Source organism: Heloderma suspectum, chromosome 4 (assembly GCF_057233095.1).
Source record: "Heloderma suspectum isolate Gila_16-S chromosome 4, 16-S_ref, whole genome shotgun sequence".
Taxonomy (NCBI): Eukaryota; Metazoa; Chordata; class Lepidosauria; order Squamata; family Helodermatidae; genus Heloderma; species Heloderma suspectum.
In genome coordinates, this window is record NC_139461.1 from 180,697,492 (window position 1) to 180,718,434 (window position 20,943).

The 20,943-nt window shown below is 44.9% G+C and overlaps 1 long non-coding RNA gene across 1 annotated transcript; it reads left to right on the forward strand.

Moving 5' to 3' along the window:
• The first annotated feature begins 3,548 nt into the window (after window positions 1–3,548).
• LOC146347814 (uncharacterized) lies at window positions 3,549–13,655 on the forward strand. Its single transcript, XR_014789900.1, has 4 exons — window positions 3,549–3,624; window positions 4,817–4,882; window positions 11,006–11,113; window positions 11,396–13,655. It is a non-coding gene; the product is annotated as an uncharacterized LOC146347814 (long non-coding RNA).
• Window positions 13,656–20,943: the final 7,288 nt, after the last annotated feature.

The window sequence follows — 20,943 nt, forward strand, 5'->3', positions numbered from 1 at the left end:
CCAAGCAGGTCTGTGAGCAACCCGTTGCTCAGCAAGCAGGGTCTGGGGGGCAGGGGAGTCTGTCGGACTCCACCCCCCATCTCCCAAGAATGCTCACAACATCCCTATCAACATACTTGGCATTAATTTGGCTGGGTAAGAGGTTAGAGAAGTCCATGGGTACAGCTGACATGGCAGTTCTGTCCCACTCCTTTCGGCTTCTTATCCTAGGTATGAAGGGATAATAGGGGAAAGCCTGAGTGAGAGGAGGGGCGGATGTCACATGAGTCTTCAGGCGTTGTCTAAATGGGGGGGGGGGGTACTTGCAGAATTCAGTGTTTTGCAAATTCTGATATGAATTGAATGTGATCTACACTTCCTGAGGTGATGTAATTATTTCTGATTTATTAAGTTCTGAACTGGAACTTAGTTATACAGCAGGTGCATTTATTTTATTTATTTATTACATTTCTAATCCTCTGAATAAGTAATATTGTCTAGGCAGATTACAGACAGATTTCACACTTCCTGAATGTTCCATCACAATTTCGGCCATATCTATCTATCGATCATCTATCTATCTATCTATCTATCTATCTATCTATCTATTTATTTTGAGAGGAAATACATCTAGAAATGCATATCTCAATCTGTATCTCAACACAAAAGTTTGTTCATATCTGTTTAAAGAAAAGTTTACAGATGACTGTAGAAACAAGAAGGAAAGGATTTATGGGTGAACGCTTGTGAAAATGACATGGACCATAATTACACTGAATAAACAAGCCCTAGTTTAAATATGAGGTCAGGTAAAGGCCCAATCATTTTCTTCAATTTTGCAAGTGGGTGAAGGACAAAAAATGGCCCCAGGATCAGAATAATCTTCAGGGACATGCTGAAATAATGTAAATTGTGGCGGTGGGGGTTCCATTCCACTGAGGCAGCCAAGCTTTTTCCTCACAATAAAGGCACTGCTGCTGCTTGAAGCAGTTGCCGTGCAGGATGTCAGCAATTCTTCATTATTAAGAGAATGCTGCATGGAAATGCCACTATGTCATGACATATCATTGATCCTAGGTGCATTCTTGGGGAGTTGGGGAAGCTGGCTGCCCATTGGCCAATTTTGGCAAGACCCTCAAAGTTTTATTTTTTTACTTATTTTTATTTTATTATTATATTTATATCCCGCCTTGCAAGGAGCCCAAGTTGGTTCACATTGTCCTCCCCCTTTCCATTTTATCCTCACAACAACCCTGTGAGATTGATCTGTGGTGGTGCCCCCTTCTCTGGAATTCACACCCTAGAGAGGTATACCCAGTATCTAATTGACAATCTTTTCGGCATCAGTTTAAAATAAATAACTTTTTTTGTGTGTGGTGTGTTGTTAATGTATTAGAGTTCATGTGCCCATTGATACAACACTGTATAAAAAAGAAGCTCGATGCAAGTTTCTATTTTCTCCTGCTCACCCCTGCCCCATCTTCATTCATTCATTCATTCATTCATCATATTACATTACATTTATATCCGTGTTTTTCTTCTTGCAAGGAACCCAAGGTAGCTTACATGGTCTTCTTCCTCTCCATTTTATCCTCACAACAACCCTGTGAGGTAGGTCAGGCTGAGAGTCAGTGACTAGCCCAAAGTCACCCAGTGAGCTTCATGGCTGAGTGGGGACTAGAACCCAGGTCTTCTGAGTCCCAGTCCAATGCTTTAACCACTAAACCACACTGGCTCTCAAGTTGCTGAAAATCCCTCCCCCACTTTTGCAAGGGGAGAAATGTGAGAGGAATATTCAGCCTAGCCACTCTAGGTCACATAAAGATGTCTCTGTGTTAAGAAGTTGGGTGTTCCACAAGAATGGAACTTGGGGCCAAATTAAACATTCTGCTTACTTACTTGAGTGTAAGCATGAGAGGGCCTGATTTGGATTGGTGATTTGGATTCCCCTCCCATTTTTATCCCACATTTCTGTATTACCCTGGCTGTGGGCTTTGAAGTCTTAGGTTAGAATTGCCAAGATAGTGATAAATCAGATCCAGGTTTACTTACAAGGAGTACTTTATTGAGTAACTTACAGCACACAGGCGTACCCAATAGTTGGATCAGACAGCTTCTCTGAACCCAGAGCCATGGGGTACAATGGGTTTTATACCATATATGTTAGCAATGAGGCAGCATGACAGCAGCAAGCGCTACCTAGCATTCAATCCCAGCATAGACTAACAGTGCTTGGTTCTCAGCACAGGCACCTGCAGCTCAGCATAAACACATAGCTTCATTTCTCAGGCACAGCCTGATAAGGCCTTCTACTCATTAGTAAGGAATGTGCTGAGGCAGCTATTATCGACCTTTGAGTCATCTTCACATGATCAGAGGCTTACTAGCAAAGGAATTGCACTAATAATGAACTTAAGCAAGGCATTATGGATCTCTAGTCCCCTCTAACACTACAGGTGACTTGGTTACACTCCTGGGGCCAATACAATTCCACACACACCCTAATGGGGTGGGAGAGAGAAAAACCTTCCTGATTGGAATCAATAGGGACATTTTTTAACTCAGGGGTAGGGATGGATGGATTCACCTGAGTCTGCACTTGGTGAGCACTCGAGGAGCCCCCACTGCCACTTGCCCACGTGAGCTGGGCTGCATGAGCCCCTGGAGGCCTTGGCGTGTGGCCCAGGAGCATCCCACAGCTGCCCACTGCTCCATGACAGCCACCATTTTTATGGAAGGTGAGGGCTCTAGATTTTCATATATCTAATATTGCACACAATGGTGGCTGTAAAGGGCCATTTCCAGAACATTAGATATATGAAAAGGGCAGAAATTGCCCTTTATGGCCACCATTGTGCATAACATTAGATATATGAAAATCTGGAGCCCCCATCTTCCATAAAAATGGTGGCTTCCATGGAGGACGGGTGGCTGCCTGTTGCAAGCAGATGGGTCCGGTAAGTCCTGGCCACTGATGTGGCTCGCGGGGAGGCTGCTCACTGAGACAGGTGAGGGGGGTGGTGAGGGGGGGAGTCCAATGGACTCCCAAATCCAGTGGGGCACCTGCAAAAACCCTACTTGGGTGGGGATTAAAAAAATATTAGCAGATTGTTTAGTTTGGCCCAAAGAGAGCAAATGAAGGGAGTTGGAAGAAGAGCTCTTAAGTAGAGGTGTGTGACTCAGCAAAACTCGAGCTCATTGAAATCCTCCAAATTCTACATCAAAGCTTGTTCCAGCTTGTGTCTGTATCAGATTGTGAGATTATTTTTTCTATTCGCAGGAAAATGTGTGTGTCTTTTCACGCAGGATTTCCCAAAGGTATGCATGAATTGTGTGTGTATGTGTGTGTGTGTGTGTTTTAAATGGATTCATTTTCTCCCATTGATTAAGGTGCACAATTCTCAAAAGTATGCATTTTTACACATGCACTCTTCAAATGCATGTATCTTTTGAGCTGAGTTTTTTGTTTCATGAATTGCAACGGAAGCATGGAAACTTTGACCACATATTGCATGGGTCCATGTTCAGTTCTAAACTGAACTGAAATTCTTATACCTCCCTAATTTTAGGCTTGAAGAGTGCCTGCAGAGCAGGGAGAATGTGAAGAGACAAAAAGCAAGGCATGAGAAAGAGTGATATTGAGAGGTGAGATCATGTACAGTACACTAGGGATGGGCAAAGTCCCCAACATCTGATCTGGGAGTGGCGGTGTCCGCCACAGGGTAATTTGGGCCGCTTGGGGCCCTGTGGACATCTCTGGAGCCCTGCTGCATCTGCCATGGTTGGCAGAGTGGATCTTCAGCTTTCTAAAAGACGTGGTAGAGATCACGGGAAAATTCCAGCCATAAAGGGCATATCTTATGCCATTTGCAGCTATGAAGTACTTACTTTTACATAAATTCCAGCTCTTTACAGTTGTATTTATGTAAAAGTCAATGCTTTCCAACCACAAATGGTGTACAATAGGCCATTTTCGGCTAGAATTTTCCTGCGATACGCTAATGGCACTTGCCATTAGCGCATCACTTTTTTAGGGAGCTGGAGACCCGCCCCATGGGAACTCCTCTGGAGCCAGAGGAAGCGCAGCAGGTCTGCTGTGGACTCCAGAGGTCAGATCCTTTGAAATCCAGCCTCATTTGAGTCTGTGGCAGATTTCTCCAGCATCCCTAATGTACACTCCTGAAAAGGAAGAGGATGTGTTTGGCTATTTTAAAAATAGACCCTTTTCACTGCCACTGCCACTGCCACCACCATCCTGCAATTCTATTTTGTATGACTACTTGCTTTCTTTTTCTGAAGCCAGAATATTTTCATCTTCCCCTGGACACCTTGCTCTCTCACAAATCTCTGAGAAATGTCAGGCCCTGCTCTTACATTATCAAGAAATAGCATGGCCACGGCCTTTCCCAAGCTATTTCTGAAGCGATGATTGTGTTATTTCCAACTTTGGAAGGCAAATAGTTTGAGAGAGGCCATACTGACACACTCTCTTTTTTTTCCTTTTGAAGACAGCACAGCCTTAAGACTCTAAAAGACTCTGGGCAGATTGGATTTACTACCATCTTCAGATCAGAGTTAAAGTGAGAGATAAAAGTTTTGAAAATATTTCAAGATCTGTGCGATAAGATTATTTTTTAGGCCTTCTTCAGGCAGTTTTAACATTAATGGTAATAAAAAATAACAAATAGGACAACACATAACATTAAAACATTACTAAAATACAAATTGCCACAGGGGCTTACATATTATAACATTCCTATAAATCTTCTTCTTAAAGAATCTTCTTTGTGATTTACTTTGGATGCTCACCTCCTTCTGTTTTCTTTGTTTTTCATAGAAAAGATGGAAGAGGCGCCATAATCAGTGAACAATATATAGCTGGGTCCAGAAACAAATGGGACAAGTAAGTCATGACTAGAACGTAGTTTAGGAGAAAGATCTATAGCTGTATTGGAAGCTTTGGGGAGGAGTGTTAGCCAAGCATGGGCATATTTCAAAAAAATTGCAATGACTACCTGTTTGGTCTTGGCTAAGTGGTCAATATTGTACATGTTCCAGCTTTCCAAAGTTACCACAGACAGTGCCGATTTTCTTGCATCAGGCCATGGTATAACATGACCTATATTTTGCCTATGTCAAAGATATCAGGAATGGGTATACACACACGCATGCACGCACGCACACGCACGCACGCACACACATGTGTACATTTTTCAGGTTTCAGCACCACCATGACCAATTCTCTGAAATTCAGGGGTAGTATCCAATGCTGTCATTCCATAAATTCAGATAGCAGTAGCTAGGGATGGTGCAGGCACCCGATTCCATCCAGGAATCTATCAGAACCTAGGGATGTCAGAGAAATCTGCTGCGGATTCAAATGAGGCCAGATTCCAAGGAATCTGGCCTCAGGAATCCACCGCGGATTGAGATGACTTACCTCCGCTCCAGGAGGACTGGAGGCAGAACAGCACTCGGCTGCTTCTTGCCAGCAAAAGCCGTTCGCCTCCTCCCTGTCCCTGCTGATTGCCATGTCTTTAAAAAAAAAATTAAAAACATGGTGATCGGCAGGATGTGCCCATAGACTTATATGCAAATAGAGTCATGAATCTTGCATATAAGTCTATGTGTCCATAGGCTTATACGCAAGATTCACCGCTCTATTTTGTATATAAGTCTATGGGCACATGCGTTCAGCAGGATGTGCCCATAGACTTATACGCAAAATAGAGCCATGAATCTCGCGTATAAGCCTATGGACACATAGACTTATACGCAAGATTCATGACTCTATTTGCATATAAGTCTATGGGCACATCCTCCTGATCACCATGTTTTTAATTTATTTTTTAAAGACATAGCAATCGGCAGGGACAGGGAGGAGGCGAACGGCTTTGGCTGGCAGGAGGGAAGGTAAGCACCCCCCAAGCCAGTCCCCCCCCCCGGAATCCGAGCGGAGTGGAACCACTCTGGAGGATTCCAGGGGCGAGGAACGGATCGCCTCCCCCCTACACAGATTCCCCACTGGAACAGACAGTGGGGAATCCGTACACCCCTATCGGAACCTCCCCTTCCTGCACCCCTGAGCCCTGCTCGCCAAGCCCCTGCCCCCACTCGCCCCCTGCCAATGCTCGGCGAATGGTCTGCACTCACCCCGGTGGCCTTGTTGAGCTTTGCGGTCACCATTTTTTGAGAAATAAAATGGCAATCACAAGAATGTGTGTATTTCAGGCATACACACCTTATTCTCTCCCACCTATCACTTCTCTGCTCTCTTCCCTGTCTTCATCTCTCTTTCTCTCTCCTCCTAGGGATGTCACGAGCGCCCAAGGAAGCCAGCAAAATCCCCCATGCCTGGCTCCCCAGCCCCCACTCATTGAACTCCAGGGCACTGTCGGGCCTGGCTAATGAGAGACCTGGAGCTCAGCAAGCAGCCAGGAACAAGACTTGGCCTCTACCGGCACCCTGGCCTCTAGCTGTCTCCTGCTCATGAGCAAGAGAGGCTAGGGGCTGTGGCATGCGCCACGCCTCCTCCTGCTACTGGCCAATGCTGGGATGTTGCAGGCACCCTCCCAGATGCTCCCCACACTCTCCCAAGCCCCATCCAGTGAGCACCAGCCAGCCATTTTGCTGACTAGTTTTTTTATGAAAAAAGGAGCTAAAAGGAACTGCACATATTTAAATGTGCAGATTTTAAAGCTTTTTTCATTTTAAAAAAAGGCAAAATGGCAGGTGGTCGCCGGACGGGCTCGGGTGTGGGTGACTTGCTGAGCTCCTGGGGGCTTGAGCACAGGTCTGGGGTGGAGACAGGTGTGGGCGGCACTTCAGGAGGCACCTGGAGAACCAGGATGGGTTCTCATATCCCTATCTCCTCCTTTTTCAGCATTCCCATTAGAGCTTTGCAATACAAGTGCAATACAACTAGGGATGGCAGAGAATTCCACCACGGATCTCAGTGAGGCCAAATGCCAGTGCATTCGGCCCCCCAAAATCTGTGGCGGAACGGCCTGCCACCCCCCGCCCCCCCGCGGATCCCCCCCAAGACTTACCTGGGGCGGATCTTCCGGGTGGCGGCGGCTGCGGCAGCGGTGGCTGCGGCAGCGGCGGCTGGTCTTCCAACCAGCCGCCGCCATTTGCAGTCTTGTAGGTTGGGTTTTTTTACAAGACGTGATAGGCTACGTAAAGACTTACGTAGCCTATCACGTCTGGCTTTAAAAAAAAAAACGCATACGCAAATGGCGGCGGCTACGGCTGCCGCCATTTGTGTTCCTTATTTTTGGCTGTCTTAGTCTACGTAAATATTTACATAGACTAAGACAGCGAAAATAAGGGAAACGCAAATAGCGTAGCGGATGCCATTTGCGTACACGCGTTTTGTTTTGGGGTTTTTTAAGCCAGACGTGATAGGCTACGTAAGTCTTTACGTAGCCTATCACAGCTGACTACAGGGACTCAAACGGCGGCAGCTACAGCCGCCGCCATTTGCGTCCCTGCTAGCCAGCGGCCGGATGTCTGGCTGCTGGTGGAGCCGGCCGGTGGCTCTGCGGAATCCCCGCGGAGCGGAGCTGGCCAGCCAGGATTCCGAGGCGAGGGACGGAGCGCCTCCCCCCCCCAGCGGAACCCGGCGGAGCCAGGTAAGGGGACTTTCGTACATCACTAAATACAACATCAAATGGGCATTGCTTTCCATTTGTATACTTTTAGTGCTGATGATATTGTATCTCATTTTATACACAATAGGAATGAGGCTGACCTAACAAGAGCTGTATCTATTTTGTGAAAAATTCATGAGGCCTTATTGACAAACATGTGTTTGATCTGAGTTTCCAAAACTATCGAAGTCTGTCCGCAGAATTCCCAATGAATCCATTGATTTTTTTAACATCTCACAGTGTGAAGTAGTCATGAATATTAAGATGTAATGTGTAAAAAAGAGAGAGAGAGAGAAACCTTTAATTTTTAAAAAAGTCTGTAATGCAGCAAGATCAATGAAACAAGGGTGATGTTTACTCATTGTATTGAATGGAGGACAGCGATCCAACCCACCTTTCTAATTCTAATGAACCAGATAACTCTGGGAAGCAGGACATGTTTGACCTGCCTCTGAGCACAGAGAATTCATTTAGCTACCATGGGCCATGGCTAGAGATGCTGGAGAGTTTTGTTTGGTCTGCATTTTTAAGCAAACAGACCTCATTTGTATTTCCTGGGCCAGACCTACATGGTAATGCATATCCCTCTTGTGCATTTATACCTCATAGGACACACAGTGACATTTGTTGTAGTATATTGGATAATGTGGAATGAAAAGCAGGAAATAACACTACAGAAGCGGTATATCAAACGTGCAATGTGCCCCGACAGTTATTAGCGCACTTCTATACCGCTATAAAGCAATTGTGGGATCTAGCCTTAGACTAATACACAGATCGGAATGCAGTTATCCTTCAGATTGAACAGTTCTCTGGATTTTGCGCTGCAATACTCGGCTCAAAAAGATGAACATAAAATGTGGGAAACAGCATGCAAAAAAAGAGAAGTGTCCTTTATAGACGAATGTGTGCAATTTAAATGCAATGTTTATAAATTTGTTTCATAAATATTTGTTATAAATATGCAATGTTCATAAAAAAAAAAAAAAACCAGCAACGACCAGGGATGGGTTTAGGGATGGATGGACTCACCCACACCTAGCTTCATTGGGTGACCACTGAGCGGCTGCCACCTCCCACCCCTACTCACAGCGCTGAGCAAGCTTCGTCATGTCCCAGTGTGCACCTAGCGAAGCCCTGGAGCTGCCCGTCCTCCTGGCGAGCCACCATTGTGCTCAACAACGGTGGCTCAGGCACCCCCAGGTAGGTAATGTTGCATCATTGGTGGCAATACGGGGCCCATTTCCGCAATTTTACCTACCCGGAAGCGCCCGAGCTGCCATTGCTTCACACAATGGTGGCTCGCTAGGAGGATGGGGCAGCTGCTGGGTGCTCACCGAGCTGTGGGGCATTGGCCAAGGGGGTCCACGAGCACCCCAAGAGGGGTTCAGGAGGGTAGGTGAGGGGAAGTCTGTGGGATTCCACACACACGCGTGAGGACTCTTGCGACACCCCTAGATGGGATAGACTTATAATTAGTGATGGGCAGACTTACCCCAACAGAAATCAGAACTTGATCATCAAGGTACGCATTCCTATTTCCAATCTCAAATGAGAGTCCTCCGTTATTCTGAGAACTCACTGCGCATATACAAATTGTTGCACATAGGCATCAACACAATGCATCATGGGAACTGTAGTATGGCATCATGATGTCATACATCACTAGGCTATGTTCCCCTCTCTGACTGTTTTCATGTGCCCCAATGTCTGCCCTACAATCAGCATGACAAGCTAGAGCCGGAGGGAGTGACTGTGGCACAAGTAGTGCAAATAGGAGCTACTGAAGAGGTACGTCTATTTGCTGAAGCCCAGATCTTCTCCTCACTCACCAGTGCCCTGAGTTGCACTGCTCCCCTCCTGACCTCCTCCTCCTTGGATTCCTTTTCCAGTATTACCTCACAGTGCCACCTAACAGCACTCAGGTCTAAAATGACCTTTCCATTACCAAGTGGTGGATATTAAGCTATATGGCTGTTCCTTCAGATATGATTAGTTTGTTGCAGGATGTCAAATCCACACTTCTGCACTGATTGATTTGGGAAACAGTAACTAAAGGGTTAAAGTGACATCATTCCATCTTCAGAAAGTAAAGGATTAAACCAACCAATAACAGGATATGGACAGATACAGCAGAATTTAGATGCGTAGTCATGTAGGCCATGCAGGCACAAAACACAGATACAAACTCGTAATCAACCTTGTTTCCTTGGATAGCCGCTCAGACTCATTACACATATGGGCATTATGAATGGAATAGATTCTACCAATGAATCACCTAATTTCAAGTTTTGGCAGCATCTCTACTTACAAAAGAATAAATGAGAAACTGACACAGACTGGAAATAGACTGATCCATCCATCCCTAATCATGGTTAATCCCTAATCACTGATTGTTTTATCATCCATGAATTTGTCTAATCCCCTTTTAAAACCACCTAAACCATCAGCCATTGCTGTAAATTGTGGCAGCCAAGTCCACGTTAATTCTGCATTTTCTAAAAGTAGAGAAAACTCCCTGGAAAAGACCCTGATGCTGGGAAAGACTGAAGGCAAAAGGAGAAGGGGACGGCAGAGGACGAGATGGCTAGATAGCATCACCGATGCATAGGGATGTACGAAAGTGACTTACTTTTCGCAGATTATGTTGATGGGGGGGAGGCATTCTGTCCCTCCCCCCAGAATCCTGGCCGGGGGGGAGGCGCTCCGTTCCTCCCCCCGGAATCCTCGAACGGCCAGCTGTGCTCCGCGGCAGCTCCGCAGAGCAGCCGGCCAGGCCCGGCCCGGCCAGGCCAGAGCTGTCCGCAGCTGGATTTCCGGCCGCGGAGGGCTCTGGGTAAAAACACACACACACACACACATAAACCGCATATGCAAATGGCGGCGGCTATGGCTGCCGCCATTTATGTTCCTTCTTTTTGGCCATCTTAATCTACGTAAATATTTACGTAGACTATGACGGCAAAAATAAAGGGGAACGCAAATAGCGTAGTGGGCACTATTTGCGTCCCTTTTTGATTCCCCGTTTTAGCCTACATAAATCTTTACGTAGGCTAAAACAGGGAATCAAAAGGGGATGCAAATAGCGCCCGCTACGCTATTTGCGTTCCCCTTTATTTTTGCTGTCATAGTCTACGTAAATATTTACGTAGATTAAGATGGTAAAAAGAAGAAACGAAAATGGCGGCGGCCGTAGCTGCCGCCATTTGCGTACGCAGTGGTTTTTTTTTTTTACCAACCCAGCCGTGATAGGCTACATAAACATTTACGTAGCCTATCACATCTTTTTTTAAAAAAAAACCTAGCCATGATAGGCTACGTAAATCTTTACGTAGCCTATCACGTCTTTTTTTTTCTTTTCTTTTTTACACAAGGCAAGCCTGGAAATGGCGGTGGCAGCAGCCGGTCGGAAGACCGGCCGACGGAGCCGCCACCACCGGAGCCACCACTGGAGCCACCGCCGCTCGGAAGATCCGCCCCAGGTGAGTCTCGTCCTGGGGGGGATCCACGGGGGGGCGGGGGAGCAGGCCGTTCCGCCACAGAGTTCGGGGGGCCGAATGCACTGGCATTCGGCCTCATCAAGATCCGTGGCAGAATTCTCTAACATCCCTATGATGCAATGAATATGAACTTGAGCACACTCGGGGAGAGAGCGGAGGACAGGAAGGCCTGGCATGCTATGGTCCATGGGGTCATGAACAGTTGGACATGACTTAATGACTGAACAACAAATCTGCACATGCATTTCTTTCTTTCTTTTGCAGAATGCATCACCAGCCCAGTACTCCCATCTCTTAAAAATTTGCCACAGTTTGTTGTGATCCACACAATCAAAGGCTGAAGAGACCATAGCCTTTCTTATACAACTAGAGTCTCCAGGATTCGCTACAGACAAGGAATGACTATAAACCAGTTTAAGCCTTGAGTACAGATGTCAGCTCTGGCAAACCTAGACAGCATAGTAAGAAGCAGTGACATCACCTTGCTGACAAAGATTCATATAATCAAAGCTATGGTTTTCCCAGTAGTAACGTATGGCTGTGAGAGCTGGACTATAAGGAAGGCTGAGCACCGAAGAATTGATGCTTTCAAACTGTGGTGCTGGAGAAGACTCTTACGAGTCCCCTGGACTGCAAGGAGGTCAAGTCAGTCCATCCTAAAGGAAATCAACCCTGAGTGCTCATTGGAAGGACAGATCCTGAAGCTGAAGCTCCAATATTTTGGCCACCTAATGCGAAGAGAAAACTCTCTGGAAAAGACCCTGATGCTGGGAAAGATTGAAGGCAAAAGGAGAAGGGGACAGCAGAGGATGAGATGGCTAGATAGCATCACCGATGCAATGAATACGAACTTGAGCACACTGCGGGAGAGAGCAGAGGACAGGAAGGACTGGCGTGCTATGGTCCATGGGGTCACGAAGAGTGGGACACGACTTAACAACTGAACAACAACAAAAGTCTTGCTAAATTTCCTTCTGATCAATTTCATGGGGTGACAGTGAATTCTATTGTAATAAAAGAGGGAGAATAATGTATATCAATTCTCTTCATATTTTTTTCCAGCTCTATAGTATCCTTTTTAAGATGAGAACTGTGCACTGAGGTGTGAGGGTGGGGGTCAAATATGGCAGCACCATACATGAGGGCCATATGATACTGACCATTTTATTTTCAATTAGAGCTGTGCAAAAATGGCCTCCTGAAGTTCTCCACCTTATTTGTGGTCAAAAAAATTGGTGGGGACAATTTCACCAATTTCTCCAGAGGAAACAGAAATTCTCAAACAGTTTCTCACATATAGTTCTCCAACAGTTTCTTGCCATTGGAAGGGGTTGTAGCACAGCTTCTTTCTTTTTCCACAAGGGTTTTTTTGGGGGGGAGTTATGCTGCCACTGCAAGTTGCAGCAGCAGCAACTGTGTTGATAGAGAGGCCCTCATTTTGCAACCACCACAATTCAGGTGTGAGGGGGGCAGTGTTGTGTCTAGCTTCAGGGAAGAGGTGGAGCTAGTGCTGGGCCAAAATCTGTCCTCCAATGTTTTGAAAGTATTCTTCTTCCATAAGGGAGGCTTCCATTGTTCTGCCTAATTCTCATTTTCTAATTATTTTTTTTGGGGGGGGGTTGAGCTTGCCATCACTGTGAGATGGCTGAGGGTGTTGTGTGTGTGTTCCTTTTTATTACACATGTCTCCATTGCCCTGCAGCCTCCCAGGCTGCCTGCACTTCCTGATTTGAAAAAGCCCTATGGGAGGAACTGCTTCATAATGTCTTCACCTGGGCTTTAATTGAAGTGCAGGAAGCCGAGGAGACTACAGGCTGCCAGAGAGATGATTGTACATTGACAGACAGGACACTTCCATCCATTCCTTCGCCACCTCCTAAGTAAGGTAAACACAAGAAACCCAAACCTATCCCATTAGAATTTTTCATGAATTTTCTTCACCACTGAATTTGTTTTCAAAAGAAAAAGAATTTTGAGAGGCCTTTGCACACAGCTCTAATTTAAATGCAGATTTCCATGCAGATTTAAAAAAAATAATAATAAATCACAGCTCAATGCAGAAAATGTGATAGCATGGGCTAATGAGTGAACATACATATGCAAAAGTGGAATGGACTGGAAATAGCTTCAAGTCAGAACATGGGCTAAAGTTATCTCAACATTGTTGGGAGGGGGCTGAACTTTTTGGCAGCTGCCCCATAGTGCTTGAAATATGTAGTTCCTCCCTGTAATGTCCGGTATTGTGCAGTGAAAAATTATTTGGTTCATACCAGGTTGCACATCATTGTATTATTGTTTATAGTCATAAACTATGATTTAAGGGAGACTGAAAGTTACACTGTAGAACAGATTGAACAATGTTATAGTTTGTAGATGTTGCCAAATGTTCATACAGTAACATTCATTGTACAGAAGTATGTGCTCTGAGGAAGTCACACTCAAAGAAACAAAGCTACATGAGAAGACATCTGGCATTTGTATTAGAACTTTCTAAATTTAGAGCAACAGTCTGTAGACGTCTGTATAAAAGCAAATGTTTTTTTTTGTGTGTGTTTTTTACAGCATTTCATACATTGTCTACAGTGGTAGACACTACATTCTCAGACAGGAGTCTTCTGGGATGAGAAGTCATGGTGATGACCCCCATGCCCCAATATGAAGAGCTGGAAAGTAAGTTATACAGCTATGAGGAAAAGAGGTCCTCGGGGACCCAGAAGAGGAAGTAATCTCTGTGCCTGGGTGGAAGGTGAAGCTTTAGGCTATTGGTGGAGAGGGAAAGAGAAGAGAGGAAACTGGAAACAAACCACCTGAGAAAAAGGAGGAAGAGGAAGATCCGGTGTTGACACTGAAGACTTATAGTGTTATAATAAACATTCCCTTTTGACTGGGAAGCTTGTGAGGTGGCCTACAAATAGGATTGTTGGAGAAATACCTAACAGAATAACATGGGTTTGGATTTCTCTTAATCTGACCCATGGATTCTCCAGTGGACTGGCCTTTCCAGAGTTGCATACCTTCCACAGACCTGCAGACCAGTTTTACTTTCTGGAATTTTACACAAATTTAGTCGTAGACAAAAATACATAAAATAAAAACCTCAGCCAAAAATGTGAATTTCCCCTATAGGCTAAAGCATGAAAATGCATAGTTTGGGGGGAGTTGCACATCGGGGGGGGGGAGTTGCACATTTTTGGAAGTATGAATTTGCACAAATGCAAATTCATGCAAATTTGGGAAACAAAAATCCAATTCCATTAATGAGCGAACCATGAAACGAAAGGCATCTGACAATCCATGAAATGCAGATGGAACATATTTTACAAACTCCATACACCCCTAGCTACAAATCTTGACAATGAATTCTCAGCCTCTACACCAAACTATAATTCCCAGGATTCTTTGGGAGAAGCTAAAATGGTTAAGCTGATTTAAATCTGATATATTTGCAGTACAGAGATGCCTAAGATGCCATCTCCTGGTTTTCCTTTAGCACTTTAATATATTCCTGGGTTCTTGCCCTATTTAACAGCACAGAACATATTCACATGTCTTTTTGTAATAACCTATATTTTCAAGAAATTGCTGTATTGTTTGGCTCCGAAATAGCAACCTGTTTTCTCTTTTGACCTCTGCTGTTTCCAGGAGCTTTTTAAACAGTGTGCATCCATTAATGTCTCTTCAGCTTTCTGTGTGCCAGAGTTGCAGAAAAGGTTGTTGCCAGAGTGGATAAAGAGTTCTTCCCTTAGTTCTCTTTGTCACCTGTTAAAGAACCCAATACCTGGTTAATCAATCTCTGTCTTAACACAACTCCGTTGCTGAATGTTTAAAAAAAACTCACACATCCCCAACAACTTCAGTGGGCATGGGGCAAGGTTAATCTTTCAGTACTACCTTACTGCAGAAGTCTTTAATCCCAACCTGCTACACACACACACACACACACACACACACTTTTACCATGTTATAATTCTTGTTTTGAGTCACATCATTAAGATTGTCTAAAAGCTAGTAAAAGTTGGTATCACACAACCAGTAATATCTCTATTTCTCCTTCACTCTTTCTCTTTCTCCTGCTCTTAAAAATAAATGTAAACAGTGGCAATATAAAACAGTGGTACTCGTAGGGATGTCGGAGAATTTCTCCACGAATCTCCGGGAGGCCAAATGCCAACGCATTCGGCCCACCGAAATTGGTGGAGAAACGGTCTGCAACCCCCCCGCCACCCCCCGGGATGGGACTTACCTTTGTCGAATGTCCCTGGCGGTGGTGGCTCCCGGCGGTGGTTCGGCGGCAGGTCGGCGGCAGCGGCAGCGGCCGGTCTTCTGACCGGCTGCTGCCGCTGCCATTTCCAAGGTGAAAAACAAACAAACAAACAAACGTGATAGGCTACGTAAAGATTTACGTAGCCTATCACAGCTACATTTTCAAAAAACACCGTGATAGGCTACGTAAATCCTTACGTAGCCTATGACGGCTGACTTTGGGGGGGGGGAAGCGCGTACGCAAATGGCGGCACCCATAAGCGCTGCTATTTGCGTACATGCTTTTCTTTTTTTTTCCCAAAGTCAGCCATGATAGGCTACATAAGGATTTACGTAGCCTATCATGGCTGACTGCAGGGACGCAAATGGCGGCGGCTACAGCCGCCGCCATTTGCGTCCCGGCAGGAGACGAGATTCGCGGCCAGAGGGACAGGGCGCCTCCCCCCCGGCCAGAATTTCGGCCAGAGGGATGGGGCGCCTCCCCCCTGGCCAGAATTTCAGGGAGAGGGACGGAGCGCCTCCCCCCCACCGCGAAGCAAGCTGCGGGACCAGGTAAGGGACTTTCATCCATCCCTAAGTGGCAGTACTTCTGGAATGATTGCTTCAAGTAGAGCCCTCCCATGCTCGGTGACCAGCTTGAGGCTTTACTGAACCCGTTCACCTCTGCGCCATGTTTTTTAAACACATGGCAATCAGCAGTATGCGCCCATAGACGTATATGCAAAATAGAGCCGTGAATCTCGCATATTAGTCTATGTGTCCATAGATCGTTCCACTCGCCCCCTCCCAGACCAGCTATGTGAATGCACCAGCTTGACATGAGGAGGCTATTGCTCCTGTCAAGCATCTGCATTCACATAGCCGGGATGAGAGGAGGAGAGTGGATCTTTCCAGTCACCACCACCACAACATCCTGGGCCAGCTACATGTGGGCAGGAGCTTGACAAGAGGCGGAAGGCAAGAGGGAAACGCCTCTTGCCTTTCTCCTCTTGTCAAACTGCTGCCCCCATGTAGCTGGCCTGGAATGGGAAGGGGAGACTGGAACGATCTACAGACACATAGACTGAAATGCAAGATTCACGGCTCTATTTTGCATATAAGTCTATGGGCACATACTGCCGATCACCATGTTTTTAAAAAACATGGTCATCGGCACAGAGCTGAACAGGTCCAGGTAAGCCTCGAGCCAGTTGCCGAACACAGGGGGTGGGTGGACTGGGCCCCAGCCAGCTGGGGGGGGGGGTCGGAGGGTGCAGCTTGGGGAGCACGGGTGCCAGCAGTTCAGCAAATTTGCAAACCAAATTGGGAGCCCACGACATCCCTATCCTCAGGTACAATGAAGCAACTAAAAAGTGCTTATTCTATAGGTTAAGAGTATAAACAAATCTGAGAGTACATTTATGCAACCCATAATTAAACCCAAACTAGACATATGCAGCATCATACTAAGCAGAAAGATTCTTAGGGCAGCAGTCCTCTGAGGTACTAAAAATATCTTCACGGCTACTCCTAATCAACATGCATGCAAGCATGTCCCTCAATGCTCTGTAGTGTTGTCTCACTGGAAATCAGTTCGATAAATGATTAGACGGACCTCGTTAGTGCAATGAGGGGCAGACTTAGCCCACCAAGAAACCACTTACGCTGCCTTTTTGTGCAAATAAACTTTAAACATTTATCCATTGGCGACATGGAGTACACAGCGCAGTGTTCACCTTGCCTGTCCTTTTTCATTGTGAAAGATGCCTAGGAGAACATTTTTCTTCATGTTCCAGTTATAGGCATAAAGCCTGCAGATCCATAGCTACCAGTGAGAGGGACAGAAACATTTTAATCTACTTTGCTTCAAGGGGATGAAATACTAGATCTTTCAGAATCACAGTGGCCCTCCTCCTTATTCTTTCACTTACACCAGAGACCTACAGCCATTCTTTTTATATGGGGGGGCGGGGAGAGAGATTATTTCAGATCTGTGCATGAACTTCAGGCTTCCTCATTCCTTAAGCTCCGAATCATATACTACATAGGAACATAGGAAGCTGCTTTATACTGAGTTAACCCCTTGGCGATCTAGCCCAGTAGTATTGTCAACACTGACTGGCAGCAGCTCTCACTGGTTTCAGGCAGGAGTCTTCTGGAGATGCCAGGGATCGAACCTGGGTCATTCTGCATGCAAAGCATACTCTCTACCACTGAGCTATGGTCCTTCCCCATAGTCAAAGTAGGGATGGGTGAATCTGTCTATTTCATTTTATCCCACATTTGAATTTTTAAAATCTCAAGTTCTTTCTCTCCCAGATATGAAGCACGTTGCAAGGATTGGTATATTCATATTAAAAATGAACTGATAACAAATTCTCGCCCATCTGCATTGGCCAAATTCAACAGGTACAGATATGTCCAGCATGGAGGGGACCGTGATGTATCTGCCTGCCATGTAGCTGTTGAAGAGAAGAAGCCTTTCAGAAAAAATGAGGTGGCAACCGTAATTAAGAACTACAATTGTGGAATGCACAGGGATTCAAACTCAGACTGTTATGAGCAATCTATTCAATGGGCCTGGATGGACAGATCTGACAGTTCTGGTTTCTCCCGCATTCAGTTTTTGTTTTAATCTCAAGTTCTTTTTGCCCCAAATATGGAGAACTTTGCATATTTTAGTAAATCCTTATCAAAACTGAACTGAAACAAAATTCTCACCAATCCCTGATATGAAGTAAGATTCCAGTCCTCATCATTCTGAATAAAGGGCTTATTTAAACAGGAACATGGAGAGCTGCCTTAGACCAAGCCAGAACATTGGTCCATCTCTGCCTGACCAGTGGTGACTGGTACCAGACAGGGATCTTCCCAGTCCTACCTGAAGATGTCAAGGATTAAACCTGGGACTTTTTGCATGTAAAGCAGATGCTGTGCCAGTCCTCCCCCTATTGCCCTTCTCTCTATCCATTCTCAATCCCAGTTTTCCTTCCCATCTCTCACCCTTTTCTTTGGCCTTCTTTTCCCCTTATTTTTCTGGACCAGTCCCTATTGCAACCTTTCTTTCCTCAACAAACCAGCTTCTCTTTGAAAGAGGGCTCATCAGCCTGAAGGAAATATGACCATTGCCTTAAATACGCTTTTTCTTTTCTTTTTTGCATTTGCAGCCCCCTTCATCTACACACACGCACGTGCGCGTGTGCACACACACACTGTTACAAAGTCAGAATGACTCAGAATTCTGAGTTTCAAAAACTGTTATTTTTATGCTGTTTTAAAGTGAAGCCTGGCCTAATATTTAACTCTGCATCAAATGGTCTTTCTTGAGAGTCAGTGTTAGTATTTTGCAATTTGGAAGCAGTTTATGAATCCTTCTGTTCTTTGAACTATGCTTTAATTATGCTCTTCCTTTCCTGTTTTTATGGTTAACCTTTTTTTTTATGGTGTTTGCAGGCAAAAGCCATTTTTAATCATTCTAACTAATTAACTAATTTTCTACTGTATACATTGAAAAATTGTAAACTTTCCCCCCATTCCCTCAGTCACTTTATTCACCTTGTTTCCAATATAAGCTCACATATTTGCTATGGTCTCTATATCTACACTGTTCATTATTGCCCTCCCCCCCCACACACACACACACACAATCCACCTACAACATTTCCAACACCCTGTCTGTGTTTCATCTGCTGCTGCTGTGACCCATAGACTTTTTGCATGTGGATACTTCCTTGATTCTATTGTTGCCATGTGCTGGTTGTTATCTTGAGATAAGTTCCTCACTGGGGGGAAATCTGGATACGCTGATAGCAGCTAGTTTGAGAAGCAATTGAATTGACACAGTCTGATGTTCCACTGCTACAAATACAGCAGAGTCCTTTTGCAGCACTGTACTTCCCACATTAAAAAAAAATCACATCTTGCTCAGGCAATGTTTTGGTGCCTTAGACCAAGTACTGTTAACTGTGACAGGGTCACGGACCAAACATTGGTTGTTGATATGGTAACTGTTGTGGTCTTGGGGCAATTGGTACTCAGTTCCAATTGGGGAACTGGTCTTACATAACGGTTCTGGAACATTTTGGTAGGTCAGCTTGCACCTATTCAACAATTGGAAGGTATTCCCATACTGGTTAACATACAATTTCAAAAGTTCTCACTTGCATCAACTTTAAAATCCCTGCTTCCCAGACAAAGACAGATTCCCAATGGAGACATTTTCCCCACCCTTTTTTAACCACCCCACATGAAGGGGAGGGGATTTCCTCTTGAAAAATCAGAAAGGAAAGTTAAACTCCCCTCCCCCAAATCACCATGATCCTGATCCATATCGGGCTCAGGCACTCTTACACTAAAGTAAGTAAGGCAATCACACATACCTGTGCTAGGCGTGATTAGCAGAATGTTTAGGTTGGTCCTGAAGGCTTCCATCTTGGGTTGTGATTATGAGGTGGAGATCTAACAAAGTGCTTTGGCTGTGCTGAATCCTTGCCTCACATGCATGAACCCTTGCCTCGCTGAGGCATGAACGGTGAGGCAAAATGGTTGTTTCTATGTGTCCAACTTACAGAGGAAGGAAAGTTACCTGTTTGAAGCATTGTCAGAGGACACTCCTCTATTTCAAGGTGTCCTCTATTTGAAGAGGTGTCCAGGCCAAAGCCTTTTTAAAGATAAAGAACAATAAGAAGGAAGCATAAGAGTTAGTACCTGGACAGCAGACTGAGCAGCGGACACCCAGGTCATCTGATCACAGCCTCTCCCCTTATGGTGAGAGGCATTTGTATTTCTATTTACATTGTAGTAATTATTTCCATAGTTGTATCTATACATAAGCATATGGAATGTCATGCAAATCTGCATCCTCTTTTGTCCTCTTTTTTTTGGTGATGCCTAAGCAAAATACCGCCCCCGCCCCTTCAGCATTGGGCTTTCCATCAATTCTGGAGTGGATCTGGAACCCACAGGAAAACAGTGGGTTCTAGGTCCTGTTAAGAAATACCTCGGCGCCTATCAGAAGCCATGTTTCCCTTGTGGATTCCAGTGGGGAGCGCCAGTTCACCAGATCCCTATTTAAAGGTGATTTTCTTGCCACAGGTGACCACCCTAGTGGCTATTTACAAGCATGTCACAGTATTGATTTGGATTTTTAAAACATAGCTAATTGTATTGATAAACAATAATTTGGTCAATCAACATTTTTTCACTGTAGGGTAGGCCTGTTTCATACAGGAAATAAAGTGCCAGTATGAGCAGCTTTCTTACCTTTGTGCCAATACATAAATTGGACAAATGCTAAATAAGTAACAAACACCCCTTTGAGCTGACACATTGGATTTATTTTTGTTTGGCAAGCTGAGCAAGCAGTTATTAACACTGTTGTGTTCAGCCTTATTTGAATATTATTATGGCGGAGAAAATGGTCTTTCATTTTCTCCCCAAGAGAAGGATTATAAGAAGGAGTAATGATGGTCATTGTTGTTGTTTTTTTTAAAAAAAAATCCTTTTGAAGATTGCAAACACTTAATTTTGTGCTTGCAATTTATCAAAAATACAGCAGACAACTTTGATATC